At 42.3% G+C, this 26,737-nt stretch overlaps 1 protein-coding gene across 1 annotated transcript in view; it reads right to left on the bottom strand.

Moving 5' to 3' along the window:
* ANGPT1 (angiopoietin 1) overlaps window positions 1-26,737 on the bottom strand; it is a 144,505-nt gene that overhangs the window by 80,325 nt on the left and 37,443 nt on the right. The gene's annotated exons all lie outside the window — the stretch shown is intronic.

Raw genomic sequence — 26,737 nt, 5'->3', positions numbered from 1 at the left:
ATTGCTCCATGCTGAAGCCACTTATATCTGTCAAGGCTGAATTGCCGGCACAATCTGTTAAAAAACAAGAAAATCACATCCATTCACTAGGGATAATTCAGAGTTAGCAGCTGATTTATCAAGGGGGCGGAGAAAGCCTTTACAGAACTGTGGCTGACCACACATGTTCACTTTCTGTCTCTCAACATGATATTTCAATAAACATATTGAGAGCATTTATCTGAGATGTATACCGGATCACACATACAAATAAACAGTTGGTGTTTATTTGAATGTGCAATCACTGAAGTAAACACAGCTGTATTTGGAGTACGTGATGTTTAAATGCGCTGCTTCTAATCCAATTGCCTAGCAAGGGTTCGAATGCACTTGTGCTTGATAAGGATCACCTTAGGGCAACAATGCCTACTGAAAAATAAAAATATATGCACAATTTGAGTAGGAAAATATTGTGTTTGCCAGTGAAAAACCACCATTGCCTGTGCCTTCATGGCCATGATCAAAATGCACTTATTTTCCTTCCTGCACTAAATTAGAAATTAACAAGCTGTTTCATCTTCTTTATTTATAGTATTTCTTTATTATTTCATAAAATGTATACACCACTTGATTATTAAAACCCCCCTCAAAAAGCAAAAAAAAGATAAAACAATAAAAGCGACAAAAAAATCACAACAACAAAAAATACAAAAATTAGAATACTAAAACCGATTAAAATCACCTCAATTTTCTAAGCGTCTTGGTAGACTCTTCTAAACAGGAAACTTTTTAGCAGGCACCAAAAATAGTACAGTGAAGATGTCTGCTTGATCTCAATAGGCAGGGAATTCCAAAGTGCAGGCTGAGATCAGAAATGTTGAGTGCGTTGGGTTTGCTAACCCAGGAGAGTCCCTTTGGATAATAACAATAACAATAACAATAATGATAATTTAATCTATTTATATACCACCTTTCTCCCAAACTGGGAAAAGGCAGCAGCTCTGCAAGATCTTTTAAACTTCCCTACCCCTTCAGGTTTGTTGAAGGAGAAACTTTTGTTAAATAGCTGAGCAGATTGCATAGTCATCTAATGTGTTTCTCTGCTATTCATCCATGTCCTGGTTGTTAATTATAACTTAGACAGAGAAGTGTGGAAAATCAGACTCTTGGGCCCTTTTGCACATCTCCAAGACATGGACAACAAAAAGATGACATTTCAAGGGTGCACTTGAAGGCAATGAAAGCAGTGAAACCCAGACTATAGCCACTGTTGCTGTTCAGCTCTCCTGAAATCCCAGATAATAAAGTTTAGAATTTCCATATCCAATGATCATAATGTTTCATGGAGGTATGACCCTCTATTATCTTCAGGGGCAAACAAACATCTGCGGTGAAATACTCTTAAAATTAACTACAATAAATTATACTGTATTTCACTACTGCACTTCTCCCCCAATAGGTGTAACTCATAATAAGCGTGAGAGAGACTCTCACTCTTGATTTAAATAAATCAAGATTAAATCAAGAGGAATTCATATCAAAAGAATGACACATCTACAATACACTAATGCCAAGTGGACTTAATTGGGGTTGTTATGCAGGTAGGGAGGGGAAGAGGATGAAACTGCAATTTATTGTAGGTTTGTTCCTATATTCAAAATTAATAAAAAAATATTTTTTAACGATGTGCAATTAACTTTGCCGTTAAAGGCAAAGGAAGCCAAAAATCTAATTTATATGGTTCATCTCTGTTCATTGAAATAAACAGAGGATGGTATACATACCAGAAAACTTGATTAGCTACTTCTAGTCACCGGCAATTAAAAATTAGATAGAGGATTATTTCTCCCATGCATGGCACTTCTGTTCCTGGATTTACATGTAATATCTACTTTTGATTACAACTTCGCTTAATATGGTTAGACAACCATATTCATTGGTGTCCTATAAAGTTTGGTATATTTATGGTCTTCAGTTTTTATAGCACTAATGTGTAGCACAAGTGGTTTAGTGATGAATATTCCATATAGATGGCAATGTTTACTTTAGTTCCTCCCCAAGAATTGTATCAATACATCTCTGTTGGACTTGCTTTATAATTGTAGGAGCACATAAACTGAACAATTCCAGAAATGACCATGGCAATAAAGGAGCAATTTTCAGTTTCCCACAGCACCATAAAAATAGCAAAATGCTAATGGAAACTACAGTACATGTCTTCCTTTCCACTCCCATAATTCTGTACCCATCTATTAAACTCCACATGGCCTTAGCCCTAACTTTACTTTTAATGAGATTGCCTGCATAACTCTCCACATATAAAACTCTCCAAGTATTGAGAACAAAAACTTTCAACGTAAGTGTGCAGCCTCCATTTACCCAGGATGCACCAGTATTCGGAATCGCACATGAAAAACAAAATGACCGCTGAGTATTTTCAACATTGGGCTTAGTGCCTGACTCTGGATTCCACTTGTTTAGAATTTAGGGAAATCTGCATTTGGCTTTACTGAGACATCGAACTATAAAGCTGAATGCCCTTAATATTGATAATACCAAGTGTAGTCATTTCTTAGAAGTGTTGGGTGTGGCTGTATTCCACTGAGCAAAAGAAAAAAAGGCTTGGCTGTTACACAAGGGTTTGTGTGTGAAATTACACATAACAAACCATTAATATGTTTATCGCACCAGTAAAACCTTACCAGATTTAATCCCTTCCACCCTTACATTTATTTTCGGTCTTTCTTCCATGCGTGGAACTTAAGGTGGTGTAAATGTGCTTCTCGGGCAGTCACTCATCTGTGTACTGACCAAATCCAGACCTGCTTTGTTTCAGCAAGGTGGTGGATTCATGCACATTCATACCATAAACTGGAATCAGGGCAATTCTGTGCATGTCTAATCAGAAGCTAGGGGGTTAATATCAGGTTAGTGGGTACAGGATTTCATCCCACCATGGAGAATCCATCATAAAGAACCACTTACAGAAAAAGAAGCTGAAGTGAGTCCTAATGTAAAGGGTAAGGGAGCACTTGTGGATTTCATCAATGTGGTGTAGTGGTTAAGAGAGGTAGACTTGTAATCTGGTGAACCGGGTTCGCATCTCCGCTCCTCCACATGCAGCTGCTGGGTGACCTTGGGCCAGTCACACTTCTTTGAAGTCTCTCAGCCCCACTTACCTCACAGAGTGTTTGTTGTGGGGGAGGAAGGGAAAAGGAGATTGTTAGCCGCTTTGAGACTCCTTAGGGTAGTGATAAAGCGGGATATCAAATCCAAAGTTGTCTTCTTCTTCTTCACCAACCCCAAAGGCCACCTTGTGCTCAGAGAACTCCATTTTGGTGAGATCCATATGTTCCACTTGAAATAGAATGAAATGAGTTGCCCATGCCTCTTAGCTTTTCTTGGGCAGTGGTTTGTTACTGCAATAACAAACACTTAGCATGCTGGCTATTGAAAAAGATTCAAGCCAAAACTGAGAGGCTTTGCCTGTGAGTGACATGGCCATTTGGATGAACAATGAGCAAGTTCCACTTGCACATCTAGCTTGACATCACCACTAAACAGAATACTGCTTGCTGTTATTTCTGTTTAGCTCTTCATCTGAGTCTTGTTAAAATAATAATAATAATAACCTCTCTCTATTTTTTAAAAAACTTGGCTCCATTTTCCTGGACTCTCCTGCGGTCCATTTCAGTGCTACAATAAATCCAAGTTAGATAGTGGACATTAATAAACCTATATTATTCTGCCAAGTAAAAGCCTTGGCCAGAGGAACAGCTTTGTAATCATGCTAAGACATTACAGTGTAATCAGAAGTCCATAAAACAGCGCAGCGGAGAAAGATAACAGGGCTGCCAATTTATTTATTTATTTTCCGAAAAGGAAAGGGGAGATCTGCATTCTCTGAAATCACATTCAAGGACATTAAAACACTGATATGTGATGTTCAGACTTTTATTTGTGGAATGACGGTGAACCGTGTTGCTTTGCAGAGAAGAAATATTAGCTTTTTATTGCACTGAGTCTCTGGATGACGCATGAGGATGCAGGCTATCGTTCATCACAGCACCCACAAAAGCAATACGGTACTGAATCAGAGACCATCCGAATCCTGGAGGAGGGAATGAAGAGCCTTCAGAAGCAGCTCTAACTAGGTCACAGACTTTATATCATGTCATGAAGTCTGAGGAAAGAGCAACACCATAGCTTGAGTGGAGCTTGGTCCTGCCATGATCGAAAGGTAGTCAGGAAACATGTGTGATGCATCTTACATTGATGGGATGCCTGGGTTCAAGGCAGCGGCAAGATCAGGTCCAAGACCAGCGGCAAGAACACAAGCCCAATACACTGCTAGTGGCATCTGATCTGACATATGGGCTCTGCTCTCCATGTTTTTCTTTAAAATCTTCCCCAATGAGAATAACTTGTTAAGGGCAGGTTTAGGTTAGGGCATATAAAGATTTATCTGTAGGAAAGCAGCAGGCAGCCCTCTATAAGGATGAGACAGGGAGGTCAATGACAAGCTATTTCCTGCCCCCAAAAGAGACGCAAATAATTCTTCTCCAGGCTGACAAACTGCTGACCAGCCCCCTCAGTATTACCCACCCTCGGAAGCCTTGCTTGACGTTTCTGGCAACGAGTTTTGTCCTTTCACTGTAAACTTTCCTCACATGTTGTCCGCGATGATTTTCTTCTAAAACTCGAGCTGTTAACATTAGTGCAAGACGTATGCAGGGGGATTTTTACTTTGTTTCCTTTGGAACAAACCACCCATTTTGTTAAGCATGAAAAGGAAATTCGTAAGTGCTTCTGTTTCAGTTGAAGTGAGCCATCATCGTTCCATGAATTCCCAGCTGAAGGAAGGAAAGGTGGAGTGTACTATATGAGGTGTAGGACATGTTGAAATATTTGCACATCATGAACTAGGGTCGTTGTCAGTGGAGGGTGGAATCAGGAAAATATTCATTTTCCTAGCTTGGTGGCAAAGCTGCAACGCAGCATACCTTTGGGTCTGATTTGTTTAACATACATAAAGGCATCTCATTGTAAACAATTATTTCATGAGTCAAGGGCTGTAAAAATTATTGCTACTATTATGCTGACATCATGATGAGCAGCAAACCCTGCATGATTAATAATAATAATAATAATAATAATAATAATAATAATAATAATTTATTACTTATACCCCACCCATCTGGCTGGGTATCCCCAGCCACTCTAGGCGGCTCCCAACAGAATATTAAAAACACAATAAAACATCAGACATTAAAAACTTCCCTAAACAGGGCAGCCTTCAGATGTCTTCTAAAAGTCAGATAGTTGTTTATTTCCTTGACATCTGAAGGGGAGGGCGTTCCACAGGCTGGGCATCACTACCAAGAAAGCCCTCTGCCTGGTTCCATGTAGACTCACTTCCCACAGTGAGGGAACGGCCAGAAGGCCCTCAGCGCTGGACCTCAGTGGCTGGGCTGAATGATGGGGGTGGAGACGCTCCTTCAGGTATACTGGGCTGAGGCCATTTAGTGTGTTAAAGGTCAGTACCAACACTTTGAATTGTGCTCAGAAATGTACTGGATCTGAAACTGACATTTCCTACCAAATCCCTCGTGATTGGGAAAATATATATGGGAATTTGCTTTAATCAACATGCAGAATTGGGCAGATTCTTAATGTGTGGATTCTTCTTCTTCTTCTTCTTCTTCTTCTTCTTCTTCTTCTTCTTCTTCTTCTTCTTCTTCTTCTTCTTCTTCTTCCTCCTCCTCCTCTTCGATCACTCGTAGCCGAGTAAGATTGTCTTCCATAAACACGGTGTGGATTTGCCAAGTGTGCCTTCCTCCTAGCATATTTCTCCCTTGCGTCCTGAGTTTGAATGTCTTCAAAGCCAACAACACCTTTGGTAAAGGTTGTTCTCCAACTGGAGCACTCGCAGGCCAGTGTTTCCCAGTTGTCAGTGTTTATACTACATTTTTTTTAGATTTGCCTTGAGACAGTCTTTAAACCTCTTTTGCTGACCACCAGCATTAGGCTTTCCATTTTTAAGTTCGGAATAGAGTAGTTGCTTTGGAAGACTATGCACATGCAATGAATAATCAGAAACACCCAAAACATATACAAAGTTAATAAGCCCACCACAAATATACTATACACTGATTGCACGTCTGACATAGCATCTAATGACAGCTGTCTGTCTAATTCAACTGCAGCTCCACAATGCTGCTCCAACAGCGATCACATCAGAAGCGCCCCATGACAACAACCATGCAATCGCATGCTAGCAGCCCAAAACTCAGCCCCATCTCTGCCCCCAAGTTGGGGAACGAATCCCATTTTCTCCAGCAGCGGTGCATTGTAATTTGAGTGCTGGGAAAATGCTGAAGCCCTCCCCCCTCAACATGAAACTTTTAAAGAGGTTGATTATTTTAACCCGTATTCTTGTGCGAGGGCTTTCAGACAAATAACTAATGAAGCTCGGAATCAAAGTCATCAACAGCAAATGTCAAGTATGGATAAATGCAGGGATACGTTTGATTGGACAAAGGCGGAGAAACTTGGCTCAGACTGTACCAAGGACCAGCAGAACCAGCACAAAAGGCCAACATAAAAAGCCATTCTTTGTAATGCCTTTTGCTAATCCTCACCTTTTAGCACTTGTTTTTAAGAACAAGAAAGGCGAGAAAGATTTAATATAAACTGGCTTTTCTGGCTACAAAATGTTAATATGATTGGCATTTCATATCATTTCCCTTCTATTTAAACTCGGTTCTATTCTTAGGAGCACTGTAAAGCTTTTATTGAGAAAAAAGAGTGAGATGCATATTTGTGTATATATATATATATATGCACACACACACATACACAGTACATAATTGGCTCCAGTTGAGTTGGCAGTGGGGCAATACTCTAGACAGCATAATCCTGAACTGGCAAAGGATGAACAGAATGACCTCATCAGAGCATTCCACCTCTGGCTTTCTATGAAATGAGTAGCTGCTTTCTTCCTTTCTTTTTTACTCAACCAATAGAAGGGCGGACAGGATTAAATTCAAATTACAGGCAAATAAATCTTACATAACTTTTTGTAAGGGAGGAGAGACCTAATGGTACAAATCTATTTTTACAACGTAGAACAAGCTTCCAAACTTAGTTAGCTGATCATTAATCAAGTGTCCTATTAAACTCTGGGATAAATTTCAATACAAATTGGATTTTGAAATGCATGAGCTTTTTATTCCTGGAAGGATCTTGTGTTTAACTGGAATTCGGAAGAGGAAAAAGAAGCTGATTGGCTGAATTCATGCCTTGGCAGTGAGTAAGCAAATGTGCTCACTAATTGTAAGTAACAGAACATATACATGTAAACAGTAATCTCCAAGGAAGACTTCAGGTTTTGCAGGCAAAAGTGTGTGATTAATATCTGGGTTGGACCAGATATGAAAAAAAAGGTTCTCTATCTGATAGATGGTTTACAAGTTTCTACTTAATTCATTTCCAGATGTTTTCCTAATCTCATCTTCCTCTAAATAGTACATACACCAAATACATTTCTGCAGCTAATGCAATTCAGGAGCATTTGTGAGCTTGCAAATCTGGGCTATGAATTAGGAAGTCACTAATTTAAAGCCTGCCTCTTCCATGAACTCACAGGGTGGCCTTCACCAAACCACTCTTTTGGCCTCAGCCCCATATGCAATATGTGGGATAAGAATAGCAGAGGTTGCTAACCCATAGGTTGCATCATGTACCCAACATTTCTGTGTGATCACCAAGACCTTTCTTGTTGCCTTTTTAAAAATAAACAATGCCCTTCTTGCCCCTCTTCCAAACCACCCTTGGCTGAAGGTTTGTATGCAATGTGTTTACATCTCTTTGTATGTGGCTGAGGGGGACAACCCTTGAAAGGTTGGGCAACCATCAATGCAGCTCTAGTACCATAAAGGTTAGCTGCTTTTGCCGTCCAGGTGTGTTGTTGGGATTACAGCTAGATAATGCAGGTAAAAAACCTTGAGCACCTGAAACCGCTGTCCAAATGATATAATGATGACGATTCTTACGCCAGTGCGGTGTAGTGGTTATGAGCGGTAGACTCGTAATCTGGTAAACCGGGTTCGCTTCCCCGCTCCTCCCCATGCAGCTGCTGGGTGACCTTGGGCTAGTCACACTTCTCTGAAGTCTCTCAGCCTCACTCACCTCACAGAGTGTTTGTTGTGGAGGAGGAAGGGAAAGGACATTGTTAGCCACTTTGAGACTCCCTAGGGTAGTGATAAAGCAGGATATCAAATCCAAACGCTTCTTCTTCTTACTATCATTATCATGCATCTCAGAGTCATATCTTTCCATGAATAAATTGCAGAGAGAAAGAATGAGAGTAGCCTGTGTCTATTATCATCAAGTTGTTTATCAGAATGGGAAACTGCCAGCTATTTGCAGGATCTGACTGTGGCTCAGGGTCTGCCTTGAAGCCGACTGTGGTTAGATGGAGAGGCTGGTGCATAATCATTTGGACAGGCAAAAGTTGCAAACATGAAGCAGTAATTTGGAAGGGAAGAGGAAGATGGCAGCAAGACGGAGGAGTTCAAGCGAAGAGCAAACTACTTGCTAACCAGTGTGGGTGAAGTTTCAGCTGCTGTGCTTGGCTGTGTTTGGCTGGCATCAGTCCTAAGGACCTGTGTGGCATTCGTATGGAGCCCCCAATCGTCTCACGGACTACTGACCTGTACACCACTAATCCGCTGCCACCAACCAGCTCCTCCCCAGTAAATCACTTAGTCTCAGTCAGGTTCTCAAGTTAACAAAGAAGAGTCTAGTTTATTTCAGACACAAGCAAACTTTAACTGCATTCCAAATGTTGTTACTCTTTACCTTCTTAGTCTTATTTTATCCTGTCTCTATCTCTTCTACCTCCCCTCACACAAGAACCCACTGCACTAACTGTCTCTCTATTTACTACTGCCTGCCAACTGCTTTTCCAACTGCCTTTCCCAACCAACCAACCCACTAAAACCAACCAACTAACCACCAACAACTAACTCAGGCTAAGCCCTTTTATATACAGCTAGGCTCCGCCTCTGGCTTTCTTATTGGTTTACATATTAACCCTTTCTCTCCCCCTGTACAGACATTTTTCAAACGAATGGGCAAATGTCACAACCTGACTTGCTGTTCTTGGCATAGCACCACCACCTGAACTTCAGGCTCCACCTAACTTCTTCTGCTGAATCTCGAGCTCCAACCACTGACCCTGAGCTGGAGAACTCATCCTCCAAGTGTAGTTTTGGGTCAGGGCCAGCCCCAGGTTTCAGATGGAGGTCTGAACAATGTGCCCACTAGGATTCACTATGCCTTCCTGGTGCCTCCCCCATAAGCCTTCCAGGTGATGGCGGCCAGAAGTGAAGGTGGGCACCTTCCCCTTTTATTTTATTTTAAAAACCAAGGCTGAAGGAGTAAAAATGCTCTGAAGCAAAGCACTGAGTGAGAATGCAGCCGCCTCCCATCTTCATCCCGCAGAACACCTCTGTTTCTGTAACCCTAATTTAAAAGAAATTGTAAGTCGCTTTGAGCTGCCTTGGACAAGATAAAGTGGCTAACAGATTTAATACATAATAAATATAATATGGCACTGTGGGTAAAAGCCTCAGCGCCTAGGGCTTGCCGATCGAAAGGTCGGTGGTTCGAATCCCCGCGGCGGGGTGCGCTCCTGTTGTTCGGTCCCAGCGCCTGTCAACCTAGCAGTTCGAAAGCACCCCCGGGTGCAAGTAGATAAATAGGTACCGCTTTATAGCGGGAAGGTAAACGGCGTTTCCGTGCTCTGCTCTGGCTCGCCAGATGCAGCTTGTCACACTGGCCACGTGACCCGGAAGTGTCTGCAGACAGCGCTGGCCCCCGGCTTCTTGAGTGAGATGGGCGCACAACCCTAGAGTCTGTCAAGACTGGCCCGTACGGGCAGGGGTACCTTTACTTTACCTTTAAATATAATAAAGGGAATGGGATGCTTCTGACATGCATTTGCCTCACCATGCCAAGTGCTGAGGATGAGCCTGATTCCTGGAAGTATGGTATATTTAAAGTTCTTGTTTTTACCTTGCCCTGCTTGTGTTGCACAAGATGGTGCACGCTGCCTAGGGCAACAAACTCTGAGTTGTTAGAACCCCGGAGAATGATGAAGCACAGGAGCGGCTAGGATATCATCTTTCTAAAGTGACTCTGATCATGCCACTTCTATGTTAGTAGCACGAGCCCAGCTGAAGCAGGAGCATAATTTGCAGTCTGCGTGGCAAAAAGCCTGAAATCTACCAAGAAATATCCCAGAGGAGCTCCCTAAATAGTAGCCGGTATTTAAAGTTCTTTGCTTTTCTTTCAGATCTTTTACATAGTGTGTAGTTTTTACATTGTATTTTGGGATATATTAGTAGATTTGCTTGTCACTCAAACAAATGGGAAATAAATGCTTTTCCTTCAGAATCCTTACTTTTCCCCCAGTAAATTTAAACCAACCCTGAATTTTTCTTTCTACACCCTTTCTTGACGAATGAAAATACTCTCGGGGTTCCTAGCGCTTAATAGCTTCTTTCAACCATTGACTGTTCCTTCCTAATGAAAAGCCATTTTTAAAAATAAAACAAAACAAAAAGTATTTGTTACATTAAAGGGTTCTGATGAAATGATGAAAGCTCAGTTACAGCATGTCCTTAAATACACAAATTATGTTACACGGTGGAGGACAAACGGTATATTTGTTCATGGCATGCAGTAATCCCTTGTAAGTTGTTTGCTACCTTAGAACTGCACACACATAGAGAAAGAATGAAATAAAAACACACATGACTTCTTAGTCAGCTTGAAACAAGAGCTAGACAACTTGGTCCTGTGACCATACCGATTTTGCATCTGTTGCATGTGTTACCCTGGCTCAGTTTAGAATGCCAGTGCTAACCTGTAAAACCGAGACAGTCTTGCAGACCAGGTTATCCAATGTGTTGCTTAGATCTGTATGAACCTGCCCATGCCCTAGGATTAGCCTCAGAGGAGCTCTCTAGCCTGCTGCTAAATTCATTCAGGTTGGCAAGTGCCAATGATAGGGTCTTTTCAGTGGTGGCTCCATACTTTTGAAATCCCCTCCCCTGAGAATTCTACTTCTGCATGCAAAACAGATGCTGTGCCACTGAGCTATGGGCCTTCCCAAATGATCAAGACAGTAAGGAGAGGAGAGAAGGGTGATGCCTGCTGCCACAGCCACAGAAGCCCTTCCCCTTCCCCATCCACACACTGAGGGATAAGCTCAGCAAAGAAGAAGGATCTTTGAAGAATCTTTGTGAGGCTTATGGCATTTTCTTTGAAGAGGCTTCCTCAGGATGAACTGGAGTACTCTAGAAATGCAAGAAAGATCTGCCAGCTCAGCACCTGAGCTATAGTTATTCTAACCTTTCAGATTATTTTTTCAAGTTGGATTTACACCAGTGAAAAACTGCTTTGCCTGTGGTATCAAGAGACTTCAGCTTAGACCTGTGTTCTCTGAAAAGACTACAGCTGTTCGGGAAAAGACCAAATCTCGATTCCAAAAACGTTTTGCTTATGCACATGTCTGGAACTGATTTTAGCTGACCTTGAGACTCCGCATCCATTCAGGTAACCTATCCAAAAAGAACTTGGAAAAGGATTTTTGTACTCATCTTTAGGACACCTGCATTGTCCCTCCCTGAGCACATACCTTATTAATCTTCAAAGCAGATACAAATATATTGCATTGGCAGTAGATGTGGCTACTGTCCGGCCCTGGTTTAGCTCAGCCGAGACGGATTGCAGCTGGAACCCACTTTGTCTGAGGGCGGAAGAGAACAAGAAGAGCAACAGACTTGGTCACAGATGGGCTGGACGTCAAGGCCTGAAATCAGGCAGGTGAGAGTCAAAGGACCAGAGACAATAGCAGAGTAAGAGCCAGGAAGAAGAGCTCTTTTCAAGCGTTACAAAGGTGGAGATGGAACCATGTAAGGGGGGAGCTGTGAGGACCAGCGTACTATTCCACACCCCACCCTGTCCCCATTTTTGTCACCTTCCATCTTGTGAAGGACTGTGTGAAGCAGTCAGCATCAACACTTTGAATTGTGCTCGGAAATGTACTGGGAGCCAATGTAGGTCTTTCAAGGCCAGTGTTATGTGGTCTCGGTGGCCACTGAGGTCTGTTTAAAGAAGGGGAAAGCAATGGCAGGATGGGTGTTTGGGAGGCTGTGGCTGCAATCGTGTGCACATACCTGGGAGTATGTCACCTTGAACTCATGTACAGGACTTTTCCCATGTGAACATGTACAGGACTTTTCCCATGTGAAAAGTTTCCAGTTTCCTAAAGAGAGTCACTTATGCTGCAGAAGGCAAGCAGGCAGGCAGGCTTGCAAAGGTGCCAAACAGCATTCTGCAAGATGCTGCTGTCATTTAAAATTTTTATTTTAAATGCACCAGACAGACTAAAAGTGGAGCAAGGGATAAGTTTGTACAAGCTGTTGGGACCTGGCTCAAGATTTCTGGATGGCTGGAATACCTCACTCATGCACTTTCTAATTATGCTAATAAAAACAGACTCGTTGTGGTTTTCCAGCTTCCTTGTGACTTCACTGCACTTCCTCGTTTACATCAATACATATTAACTGTATTTTAAGACTAAAGATCACCACAGGGAGGAGGCTCCACAATTTGGGCATGTTGTCAAAAAGGCCCTTTCCACCCTAATGGAGACAGCGCATTTGTGAACGTTGGCACTAAGCTTCTCTTTAATTGGACAATTTACTACAAGATTGTTTTTGCTGATCTGCGTGTTCTAGACTCTTTTTGCCATCTATTAGGTTGCATACATGCTCTGCTTTTAAAGCACATTCTGTCCCTCAAAGAATTCTGGGCACTGTAGTTTGGCACTCAGAGTGTTGCAATTCTTAACAAATTACAGTGCTCAGAATTCCCTGAGTGGGAAAATGTACTTGGAAGGTGCTTTAAAGTTATAGCGTGTCACAGTCTTATATGACTAAACGTTAAATAAGGTTCTCCCTTATAGAGGGCATGTATTGCAGTGAGACCTGGACAACTGACACCCTGTGTTGTGTGTGGGTACAGTGGGTCAGCCACAACACTCAACTGGTAGGTCCCTCAAAGCTGGGTGCAATCTGGCCAATGGGGCACAGTTCAAATGGTTTGAGGGACCTATTTATGCCCATGCACATGACCCAGAGCTTCCTCTTTCAGTGCCTGCATTCGGAACACCTGCCCACCTTTCTCTACTTTTAGGGCTTTGCGTCTGACCTTGCTATGCCATCATGTGTTGTCTGTTGTTGGGACAGGGGCACGGCAGGAATTTTCCCCACTTGGCTGATTGGCTGTTGCCATTTGGGTTTTGCCTGCCATGTAGCAAATCATCACAACTTGTAAGGTTGCGGACAGGCTCTGGTTCAGGTGATAGGGATGGGAGAATGCTCTCGCCATCCCTATGTGAAGGCTATTCCATTAAAGGAATCCAGGGACTCGATGGTTTGGTCAACCCCTGAGAGGGGGTTGTGCCCATGCCTGAGTCCCGGGGGACATTTGGGTGGTGGAGATAGCCTGTTCCTGGCTTTCTGCTTATCCAGGTGTTCACCCTTGGCTGACCTATGCTGGGACCCTGGGTCAGCGCTACCTGCATGGCAGGGAGCTAGTTGAACCAGAGCCTGTGCAACCATTCATTTTCTTTAATCAATAAAGTTGTGGCCTAAATTCTGCCAAAAACCAAACCAAAATTTGAGTCAAGTGTGAATTTATTTAGGGGGGAGGTTTCTGGGTCTGAACACACAAAAGGAAAGGTAACCGATACAGTTTCTGGTTACTCTCAATCCTAGATTATGTATATAGCAGCAGTCCATTCTGCAGCATCTGATAACTGTGTGCTATATTTGTAATTTATTAATGTATTGTCATTTGGCTTTAAATATATATTGAAAAAAATTATTTAAAAATGCTTTATTAAAGACTAAGGAAGGGGTAGCCAATGTAATTGGCGATGTAATTAGATTACAGTCCACCAGCCCCACCAGCCAATATGGTCAATGATCAGGGGTGATGAGAATTATTGTCTAATCAAATTTGGAGAGTGTCACATTGGCTACAATATATTTAAAACTGGGACACTAAAAAAGAAATTAGAAGAAGGAATCCCTGAAATATGAAGAATGTGGCTATTAAATGTTTATAGGCTGAAATTACTATTGGTTACTTTAAATCACATAGATTTGGTAGTAAGAGTTTTATTGAACATATTATTTGAAATAGCCAGAAGTATGTATTTCATCAGTACAGTTCTATCAATGCACTGGATCCCATTTTTTCACTCTACTTCTCCCAAAGCTATGGTTTCTGAAATAGTAAATACACATCTAAAACTGCCCTTAGCTAACAGATCACAGAAGCATTTTGGGGGTCTAAGACCTCCATACCACTAGATAGAAACCCTTAAATGTACTATAAGCATGTACGCCATCCTTAAATAAAAGTATGAAACAAACCTTTGAAATATATGTAACAGGTTATTACTATTTTACACACTTTTTATGTAGAATACAAGATCTGCTCAATACTTTTCTTAATATTATATTCCTCAAAGGGAATCCACAAAGTTTTCTTTTTACCCTAGTCTATAAATGCTTTCCTGGTAATAGTTCTTTCTAAAAGCTATTTTCATTACTTAGCATTATATTAATGTTGCTTTTTCCAGGTGTATACCGAGGAAACACTTATACATGGTTTCCAAACTTTGCTACAGTATAATTGCTAAGTGCAGTATCACAGATAACATCAATGGAAAATTGTTGGATGCATATTTTTCCCTGAGGGAGAGTCATTGCTGCACCATGAATGAGTTTAAAATATTGTAAGGTAAAGCTACCCCTGACCGTTAGGTCCAGCCACGGATGACTCTGGGGTTGTGCACTCATCTCGCTTTACTGGCCAAGGGAGCCGGCGTTTGTCTGCAGACAACTTCCAGGTCATGTGGCCAGCATGACTAAGCTGCTTCTGGCGAATCAGAGCAGCGCACGGAAACACATATGTAGTACACCTAAAAATGATACATATCCAGATTCTTGGTTTTAAAATTCAAATACACTTGAAGAGCTCAGGCAGTCTTTGACTAAATTTATTCTCAGAAACTCAGTCTGGCCTGTTGACATATATATATATGAATTTGCATGCAATCTTTTCTCCAAGGAACTGAGAATTATATACATGGTGTCATCCATCCACAAAAATATATTATACAGAGGTACCTCTAGTTATGAACTTAATTCATTCTGGAGGTGTGTTCTTAACCTGAAACTGTTCTTAACTAGAGGCACGCTTTCGCTAATGGAGCCTCTTGCTGCTGCTGTACCGCCGGCACACGATTTCCGTTCTCATCCTGGGGCAAAGTTCTGAACTCAAGGTAACTCTTCCAGGTTAGTGGAGTTTGTAACCTGAAGCGTTTGTAACCTGAGGCGTTTGTAACTCGAGGTCCCATTGTACTCACAACCTCATAGGTAAGGCTCAGAGACACACACACACACAGACAGACAGACAGAGCCAATGTCACCCCTTGAGCTTTGCACTTGAATGAAAGTTTGAAACCAGGACAGTAAATGACATCACCAAGCCAGAACCTAGTTCAGTATTGTCAGCACTGATTGGCAGCTGTTCTGCAGGCAGGAAACTTTCCCAGCCCTAGCTAGGAACTGAACCTGAACTGAACCTGAGACTTTCTGTTTGTAACCCATGTATGCTACCATTGAGTTGCAAAACCAGTAGAGAAATCTGGTTGCCTAATTCAGATAAGGTCAGAGTACATACTATTATTAGGTAAAGGTAAAGGGACCCCTGACTATTAGGTCCAGTCGTGACCAACTCTGGGATTGCGGCACTCATCTCGCTTTATTGGCCAAGGGAGCCGGTGTACAGCTTCCGGGACATGTGGCCAGCATGACTAAACCACTTCTGGCGAACCAGAGCAGCACACGGAAACACCGTTTACCTTCCCGCTGGAGTGGTACCTATTTATCTACTTGCACTTTGACGTGCTTTTGAACTGCTAGGTTGGCAGGAGCTGGAACCAAGCAACGGGAGCTCACCCCGTCGCGGGGATTCGAACCGCCAACCTTCTGATCAGCAAGTCCTAGGCTCTGTGGTTTGACCCACAGCGCCACCCCCGTCCCTACTATTATTAGAGTTAGGTAGAAAAAGTGAAACAAAAATCTCTCAGAAAAATCAGGAGGGGGGCTAAAAAAATTGAGAGGGGGTCGGCCAAAGTGTTTCAGGTCTGTTGTTTTCCTTTTCAAGTGGCGAAATTTCAGCGCAACCTTAATTGCTATTGCATTTTCATTCCATCCTTCTTCCAAGGAGCTCAGAGAAGTATACCTGTACACCGTTTCTTTCCTCTTTCCCCATTTTGATTTCTTAGGCTGAAAGTCATTCAGTGAGCTTCAGAGTGCAGTAGATATTTGAACCTGTGCTTCCCAGGCCCTCCTATCCAACAATATAATTCCTACACCATAGTGACTATAATGAAAATCCACTTGAGCGTCATTCAGTTTACATACCACATCTCTTTCCTCTATTATCAGCTTCTCTGATGGCTCAGGTGGTCTCTTGAGTCCCATCAAAGGCAATAGGATGAAGAGCATTTCACTTTGTACTGTACATCCATTCATTTGATCAAAACTGACTTTGGTTTGATCATGTTTTGTCTTCGGTACTTGTTTATGCAGCACAGAGAATGGACGTTTCAAATGATGTCCCTATTTCAAAGGATGCTGGCTTTATGAACACCAGACTTAGGCAAAATAAGAGTTAATGCAGAAGCCCAAATCATCCAGTGGTTTCTTTTGGATATGGAAACTTATTATTCCCCCCAGGGTAGCAGTGAACTCTGATGTGTATAATATCTGCAAAACTGTAAGAAAGGATATCTAAACATGCAGATTTACTGTATTGTTCTGAGAATACAGTCAACAAGGGACCAAAAATCTGATTTCCAAATCACAGTGGAACATGTCCTGTTTTGTTATACACTAACATTCAAGCTGTTCCAAAAGTTAATGTTGGCATGTCAGCCTTGAATTAGGAAACTAGGGAAGATTTAAGCAACTTTTACACAATAGTAAGTTGTCACTGCATTGCTGTAAACTAGGTCTCAGGGGCCATTGTTGAGTTATATTGGTGGCAAGATTGATAGCCATCAGGACCACTAACTGTTTGGGCTCCAATCCAAACCCCAGAGGGATAGTAATATTAGTCTGTTATAGACAATATCCCAAATGAGAGCTTGACATTAGGGATTGAAAGGATTCGTTACATACCATTACACTTTATCTCGTGGATTCTTGCATTCCATTTTTCCTGAATTCTGGTTTAATGATTAAAAAATATATATTTTTTAAAAATCAGAATTTGCCATCCTGACTGGAGCTTTAACTTATGTAATTAGCATAAAAGAGCCTACTGTATCAGGCCAATGGCCCATCTTGTCCACCAGCCAGTTCTTTCCCTACGGATGGAAGGATAAAATATTTGAGGTTTTGTAGTTTAGCAAAATAGATGGGAGGATAGAAATTATAAAGGTTTATTAAATGAGAGTTGAATTAGGACAGACAAAATAAATGACTTCTTCACATCAGCACCGACCTGATACACTTCACTGCCTAAGGAAAAGGAAAATATGGCAACATACAGATACCCCATTCCACATACAGAGGTCATTCCTGTCTCCCTAGCATTTGCCACCTGAGGTGCGTGTCTCACTTTGCCTACTAATAGAGCAAATGCATACTTTGTTTTGTTCCCACAAGATGTAGTGATGGCTTCAGGTTTAGATGGCTTTAAAGGGGGATTCAATGATATAATAAAGGATAGGCTTATCAATGGCTCTTTCTTGCATTATTTGAGTTTAAGATGCTTTTCTAAGAAAACAGTCCAGGCAGTTCAAAGGCACAACAATGAGATAATCAGTAGCTAACATCTTGAGCTGAGTCTGCAGGCTGTTTGGAAGCCTGTTCAATTGGATAAGATGATTAGATGATAACAACGTGGGTGGCAAAAAAGTGATTAGGCAAGCAATGTAATCCTATATCCGCTTACCTCAGAGTAAGCCCCACTGAACTCAGTGGGACTTAACTTTTATAGAGACAGATGTCCTGTAAGGCTGAGCTCCTGAGGACATTTACATGGATGGCAGTTTCTCTGAAATTTACCTCACTTTCAAGTAAATTTCCATAGGATCGGGCTACTCCTTGTGAGTTGTTTTGATACCTTTTCCTTGCAGTTATAATTTAGTGCAGCCAAGAGGGGAAAGCACCAGTTATGGAGTTTCTTAACTTCCATGCCTGGAAGAGGAATGGGCAATGGACTGAAAGAATTCTGGTCAACAGTAATGGGAAACTGGCGTGGATATGCTAATTATTTACTTTACCCAGATTATTTCTGCAGTTCTGAATATTCTCCTCCTCCAGGCCTGTTGAAAGTACTGCCTTGTTGCTGTGCAATCAGAGAGGAGCATGCAAAGGTGTACAATTTATAGCCTTTTACTTAACAGGTGGTAGCTGTGAGTTTCCTGTGCTGGATAATAAAAAAGAAAACCATGTCTTCTTTTTGTCTTTTCCTCTCTTCTCAACATAAAAGAGGGGCAGTATTAGTCACAGTTTGCATGGACAGTTGCCAGCCCAATCGCTTGCTATTTTTCTTTTCTTTTTTGAGCCTAATAAAAATGTCTATTAGGCTTTTGTAGGGATTTAAAGACTGACCTGCACCACTGGCCAAAGCCGAATGAAATTGGCAAAGCATGACAGTCAAATCCCATGTTGCTTTGCAACTTTCAAACAATCTAAAAGCCTTGTTGAAATGTAGCAGCCATGGCAAGCTCATGCTCTTTGCCAAAGCACTCTAGGGGTACGTTCCAAACAAGATCTGATCTCTCAGGCTCGGACAGTGAAGGGGGGAAAAAAGAAAAGAAAAAAAAAAGAGGTTAGGTTCTGTCAATATCGTGCACAGTACAAACAGGGGGAGAAATTCCCCTTGACTTGTTTTCTTAATGAGACATCCCCTTGGATCTGTTTCATCTGTGCTCCATGGGATCCGATTAGGAAGACTTTCATCCAGCCAAAAGTCAAATGAAATTATCAGGAGTGAAGGCTAGAAGGGGACCATGAAACTGGATTTTCCAACAGCCTACTCCAGTGTTCACCCCACCCTCCTCCTCCAAAACAAAAGCAAAAGCAAAATCCATGGGGAGAAGCAAAGTAATAAAAATGGTTATAAACTTAAATGACCCCACCTCCTTAGCCTGCAATTAAATAAATAATAATGATTCTACACTGATAAGAATTTAGTCCACACATGTGAAAAACCGCTGAGTAACAATGAGGATTTTAAATGGCACAGCTCTTTGCTTTCCTATTTGTTTTCCCCTCAACACTATCCTATGAGATGTAGAAAATGTTACCACAGTTATTGGGAAGATAATTGGAACTAAGGAGTATTGTCTTCACTAGATATTGTCTATATTTTTTTTGTGGGGGGATGCCAAATTTTGAAATTATTGGTTGTTGTTTTTTTAAAAAAATGCATTTTCAGGTGAAATGTTAACTAAAAAATTGAGTGCTTTGGCACCTGTCAAATCCTAAATATATTACATCTTAATTATCAAATACAGGATATCAAATCCTGTAATGTCAAGTATCTGGGATAACTTAAAGATTCTATCTGTTGGCATCAATGTTTATGGAGAGAGAGAGATAGAAATATTATATGCAGCTGCAGAACAGAGTGCTGGACGTCCTTTCGCTCTTTTCTATATTTCTGTAGTTTCCCCCTTCTTTTCCTTTTCTCTACCTTTCTCTTTTTTTGGGGGGTGTTTCTTTTCTTTTCTCTTTTCTAACTTTGTTCTTTCTCAAGAAAGTAGCTGTTTTATCTTAGTATATTATAAATAGGTACTTTGTAATGGGTATGTATTTTTATATATCTATGAATAAGTATCAATACGTAAGTTAAAATTTTGAGGTGGGGGGGGGGATGAGAGAAATCCGAAAACGTTTGGGTTCACTTTAATTCTACCGCTGATCATCACCTGTTTTATGGCAGGAAACAACGATTTATCCAACAGGAACGACAGGTTCTCATCCTACATTAAGGATGGGGAACTTACTGCCCTTTAGACATTACTGGACATCAACTCTGGGGAGCTGGATCCCAGCATTATCTGGAGAGTCATCTCTGCTCTGCAAAATGAATGGCCTTTTGATATTTTGGCTCTGCTTACAAACTATAGCAAGTATATCCTGTAGAGAAAGGTCGGTGCTCACTAGAGCCTCTTCCCTGCCTTTCCTGGCCCAATGGATTATATAGACAGAGGTGCTCCTGTGGGTATCATTTAGGGTAAAGGTAAAGGTAAAGGGACCCCTGACCATTAGGTCCAGTTACGGATGACTCTGGGGTTGTGGCGCTCATCTCGCTTTACTGGCCGAGGGAACCGGCATACAGCATGTGGCCAGCATGACTAAGCCGCTTCTGGCAAACCAGAGCAGCACATGGAAATGCCGTTTACCTTCCCGCTGGAGTGGTACCTATTTATCTACTTGCACTGTGTGCTTTCGAACTGCTAGGTTGGCAGGAGCTGGGACTGAGCAACCAGCGTCCCTATCATTTAGGGTAGCACAGGTCAAATCCAGAACCTTAAATTGTGCCCGGTGGGAAACAGACAGAGAGAAGCACAGTAAACCAATAGAGAAACGGGACTGGAATGGCCTGGCCTGGCCTGGCCTGGATATATGGCTTGCACACTATATTGCAGATCTCACTTGTTCAGTGTTGTGCTTTGGTGACGTTTGATGTGTTTATGGTGTTGTTCTCAACCTGTGCCTGTTTTTTTACAGCTTCAGGCTGGGAACTAAGCATGACTGGATGCTCCACCATATAAAAATATCCCCTATCACCCAGGGGAAGGTGGTAGGCTACTCTTCCTCCTCACCTGCACATAAGTATGGGATGCCCCTCAGCCATACCCCACCACCACCTGTAGTCTGAAGAAGAAAGACCAGACACAAGCAAGAACTACCCATTACAATCAGTTGAACAAGTATTTTCCTGGGGTTGTTTTTTTAAAGGCCAAAGCAGCTTTAGAAATCAGCAACCTGGAGCAGACTATCATTGGAGCACTTGCCTCTTTCTCTGTGGGCCAATTTCACTCTTCTGAGGAAAGTTATGATAAAAGTACTGTTTGCCTTCCTTCATGAGGTAAAAAGCAGCTTGGGTGGGTGATTTTTGATGTGGGGGGAAATGGGTCAGAAGAGAAAACTGAAGTGCACTTTCCTCACTCAGTGTGATGTTCAACACCCGACGGTAGCCTTAGCAAAAAGCAGCCGCACAAAGACACGTGTGTGTGTGTGTGTGTTTGACATGCAACTTACCATCTTGCGTTGTTGTGATCCCTTCGTCTTTTTTGTGGTTTTGACTTTATCTGGCTTTTATAATGTTTTGATGATTTTACTGTGCAAACATTTTGAGCTCGCTCAGAATAAAATGTGCACAATAAACAAACAAAGTAAGAGCATAAGAACACAGCTCTTACGTTATTTGTTTATTGTATATTTAAGCCACACTGAATCAAACCAAGCCAAAGGGTCCATTTAGTCCACCGGCTCTTTCCCAAGAATGACCAGCCAGATATCTTTGAGGAACTCACTAGCAAGCCATGAAAACAACAGCGCTCCCCTGTTACTCGTCCTCAGCACCTACTGAACATGGAGACTCCATTTGGCTACAATATTACAAAACCATTGAAGGAACTACCCTCCCTGAATTTGCCTAACCTAATTTGTGGCCACTACCATATCTTGAGGCACAAAATCCCAGATTAATCATCTATTGTGTGAGGAAATACCTTGTGTTGTCCATCCCAAATCAAACAACTTCGATGAGTGATGCAGAGCTCTAGCAGCAAGGGAACCCAGACTAGGGAGCACACACACCATTGGCTCCTTACAGAACCAGCAATGGCCTGAGATAAATGCTGAGGCAGCTTTAATAATAATAATAATAATAATAATAATAATAATAATAATAATATTTATTTATTTATTTATTTGTTTGTTTGTTTGTTTATTTATTTATTTATTTATTTATTTATTTAATTATATCCTGCCCTCCCCAGCCAAAGCCAGGCTCAGAGCGGCTAACAACAGTAAAAATAGCACAATTTACATAAAATCACATTCAATTAATTGAAATACATTCTTAAATCAATTCAGAATCAAATTAATGGCAACCATTGGGCTAGAGTTCTATGAAGATTATAGAAGGAGAGAGTGGGTCAGACTGTGCCTTGGCCAAAGGCCTGGTGAAACAGCTCTGTCTTGCAGGCCCTGTGGAAAGATGTCAAGTCCTGCAGGGCCCTAGTCTCTTGTGACAGAGTGTTCCACCAGATTGGGGCCACGGCCAAAAAAGCACTGGCTCTGTTTGAGGCCAGCCTAACCTCCCTGTGGCCCGGGATCTCCAATATGTTTTTATTTGAAGACCATAAGGTCCTCCGTGGGACATACCAGGAGAGACGGTCCCGTAGGTACGAGTGTCCTAGGCCATATAGGGCTTTAAAGGTTAAAACCAGCTTTTACCTGCCCTGAGGGAAAGGCCGAAGAAAGGGATTCCAGGCTAGGGAACACAGATACCATTGACTCCCAGTTGGCCTGAGAGGCTTTTGTCACTCTACATTTTATATAATGTATTTATTTATTTTTTACAGTATTTTAAAATTGTAAACAGCCTGGGCAGAAATCCAATAAATAAATCCAATAAATAAATACTGTTATGCCATGCATTGTTATCCGCAGAACCAAGAGTGAGGAAAGGGTTGGGTGGCAGAGAACAAATACTTCGCACAGCACATTCTTAAACTTTCTGAAGATGTAGTGATGGCAACCCAGTCGGATAGACTTAAAAGGTAATATTAGACAAAATCCTGGAGGAAAAGGCCACAAGCCACTGTTCTACCTTCCACTGTCAGAGGCAGCATGCTTCAGAATCACAAGAGGGGACAGGTGCTGTTGCACCCAGGTCCTGCTCTTGCATAACCTCCAAGATTCCTCATATGAAAATTGGGGCATTTCTACCCACCCCCCATTGCCCTTCTCAACCCCTCATTCGCACTTCCAACACTACTACACCAACGGGATGCCACATACACACCCTCCATGATCCTGAGTATACCCCTTAATCCCAATTTTATTTTATTCTTTGGTAGATTTACCAAAAAAGGAAAAACCCACCAATAAATGCATTTTAGAAAGGGGCAAGATTAGACGCAGATGCATAAAGCTTTTTTATTTTTATTTTTAAAATTAAGACTCCTAGTGCTCCGGTCTCCCTTTCTTCCCATCCAGGGCAGCCCTGCCCTCTGCCTGCATGCTAGCGGTCAACAATGTCTAGGCAACACGATGACCATATACATACGTAATAGACAATCTTTATAGAATTCCTTCAAACCATAAAAAGTTCAGAATGAAATCTTTAGTCTCAAAGTCTCTGAAAATCTTTAAATGAAGCGAGGTACCAAACTTTTGTACGGTGGAAGACAAGCTGTGAAGCTTTGTGTATTCAACAATGATGTCCAACGCTGAACAGTAATTCCAGTTATTGACTACTGTTTCATAGAATTCTTCATCAGCATGGTGGGTGGATATAGAATGCTTTATAAACCCATCTTATTTTGAATGAATGCAAATTAAATGAAAATATCAAATGCTGTGGAACAGTGCTCATGTAATAATGTAGTCACTGCATGACAGTGGTGGCAGCCTCTCTTCCTTCTCGCCTGCTCTCCAGCAGCTGCTATGAGCTACCCAAGGAGGCCAGCAAGAGCAGCCATGGAGGGGCCGTGGAGAGGTAACAGGATGCTGCCTCGCAGTCACCACTGCCACCACTGCAGTCACTCAAGACAAGTGCTGGCTGATCCTTCTCCCCAAGCTCAGTGGCAGCACTGGCAGGGAAAATAGGGGCATTCCAGGATCAAATCAAAAGCCGGAATGGCTTTCCTAATTCCAGGACTATCCCTGGAAAATAAGGACACTTGGAGGGTATGCTTTTGGGCTTCCCTCAGGCACCTGCAGTGCCGGATTTACGTATAAGCTAAACAAGCTATAGCTTAGGGCCCCACTCTCTTGCCCTCCCCCCAATATACTTCTTCTTAATTGTATTTCACTATTAATATAATTCTTCTTAATTGTATTTCAGTCGGCGGTACGAATCCCGTTGCTCGGGGTGAGCTCCCGTTGCTCGGTCCCTGCTCCTGCCAACCTAGCAGTTCGAAAGCACGTCAAAGTGCAAGTAGATAAATAGGTACCGCTCTGGCGGGGAGGTAAATGGCGTTTCCGTGCACTGCTCTGGTTCGCCAGAAGCAGCTTAGTCATGCTGGCCACATGACCCGGAAGCTGCACGCCAGATGAGCACCGCAACCCCAGAGTCATCCGCGACTGGACTTAACAATCAGGGTCCTTTTACCTTTATTAATATACTTCTTCTTAATTGTATTCCAGTTCAACAATTACTTTGATAAAATACATATTTTGTTACTTTTAGATACCTATTAGGTCCATAAATTACCATATAGCATATATTCAACACAAAAAACAGTGACAATTTGTTGTTGACAAAGAACAGCTGGACATATAAAGGGCCCCATTACCTTCAGTAGCTTAGGGCCTCATCAAACCTAAATCCGGCCCTGGGCATCTGGTTGGCCACCGTAAGAACAGGATGGCTCTTGTTATGTTCTTATGTATTAATGTTTCTGCACAAATTACAATTTCTCTCTTGGTAAAGGTAAAGGTAAAGGTAAAGGGACCCCTGACCATTAGGTCCAGTCATGACCGACTCTGGGGTTGCGGCACTCATCTCGTTTTATTGGCCGAGGGAGCCGGCGTACAGCTTCCAGGTCATTTATCTACTTGCACTTTGAGGTGCTTTCGAACTGCTAGATTGGCAGGAGCAGGGACCGAGCAACGGGCACTCACCCCGTCATGGGAATTTAAACCGCCGACCTTCTGATTGGCAAGTCCTAGGCACTGTGGTTTAACCCACAGCGCCACTTGCGTCTCTCTTGGTAATGCATGACAAAAGTCCATTTGTTGTGGTCAAAATAGTGACTAGTCATGGTGGCTATGATATATTATCTCCAGTAACAGAGGTAGTATGGCTCCAAATACAGTGGTACCTCGGGTTAAGAACTTAATTCGCTCTGGAGGTCCGTTCTTAACCTGAAACTGTTCTTAACCTGAAGCACCACTTTAGCTAATGGGGCCTCCTGCTGCCGCCCCACAGCCACCCCGCGATTTCTGTTCTCATCCTGAAGCAAAGTTCTTAACCTGAGGTACTATTTCTGGGTTAGTGGAGTCTGTAACCTGAAGCGTCTGTAACCTGAAGTGTCTGTAACCTGAAGTGTCTGTAACCCGGGGTACCACTGTACCAGTTGTTGAGGATCACAAGCAGGGATATTGCCGCTGCACTCATGGCCTGCCTGTACATTTCCCAGAGGCACGTGGTGAACAGAATGCCAGACTAATGGAAATGCTACAGCGGCTGACAGGATCAGGGTCTTAACTGGGCAACAAAGCAAGTGGAGACTCTCCAGCTCCTATGTAGAAATCTCCTCCCTCTCCCAGCTCCCCCTCAGCTGGCCTTCCTTTTTACTGACAATGAGTTTGCTACATACCGTGACTGTTGCATTTTAATGAGTTTATGCATGGCTTCTTTCGGAGCGAGCAATTAAAAGAAAGAAAGAAAAGAAGACATGGCACAAAAGGCAAAACTCCTCATTTACTGCTGCTCTATTATTTCTGCACAGGTTTAAGTTGGCCTTTATTTTACTTAGGCCTATTCTCTACTTAATCCCGCTCTGGTCTCAAGTGCTGGCAAACCAACCACACTAACTTCAGCAGAAAAGGCCGGTTTAGGAGTTACCAATTCAAGCCTTTCTCTCTCCTCACCCCATTCTATGCAGTGCACCCAGAGAAGAAAAAAGGTTGCTTAAATCCATCTCCTACTTAGCTGCATTGTGGCTCACTCTAACCCACAACAACAGTGAGCAAACCTTCCTGACACTGCAGGCTTCAATACGTTCATTTATACATTTGCACTATTTAATAATACCATTTCCCCCAAAGCTCAACACAGCATATGACAAAGCTGTAGCACATAATAAGAGTGCACATAAAAGAATTAGGAAAGAATAACAATCAAAAGAGAAAAAAGAAAGCAGGCAGTGACACAATATCATTAAAAACTAGCAGCAGGTCAAGGCTGTCGAGATCTACTGCAGGCATAGGCAAACTCGGCCCTCCAGATGTTTTGGGACTACAACTCCCATCATCCCTGACCACTGGTCCTGCTAGGTAGGGGTGATGGGAGTTGTAGTCCCAAAACATCTGGAGAGCCGAGTTTGCCTATGCCTGATCTACTGCAATCCAAACGTCTGCCCATTTGAAGAGGAGTGTCAGTGTTGGCTTCAGACCTCAGGGTCCCAGATTTCAGTGGTGCCCTGTGGAACACCAAAATTTGGCACCCCTTGCCTCTCTCACTCCATTCTAAATCAGTGTCATGGCTCCCCCATTGGCGCACCTGAGGCTTGGTGCCCAAACTGGTTGCGCTCCCCAAAATCCGTCTCTGGTTCCTCAGCTGAGGAAGGGATGCAGAATCCATGGCCTTCTGTATTTTCTTCAGCTGCAACTCCCATCAGCAC

The sequence above is a fragment of the Podarcis muralis genome, chromosome 8 (genome assembly GCF_964188315.1).
Source record: "Podarcis muralis chromosome 8, rPodMur119.hap1.1, whole genome shotgun sequence".
Lineage (NCBI taxonomy): Eukaryota > Metazoa > Chordata > Lepidosauria > Squamata > Lacertidae > Podarcis > Podarcis muralis.
This window is presented reverse-complemented; position numbering and strand designations above follow the sequence as displayed.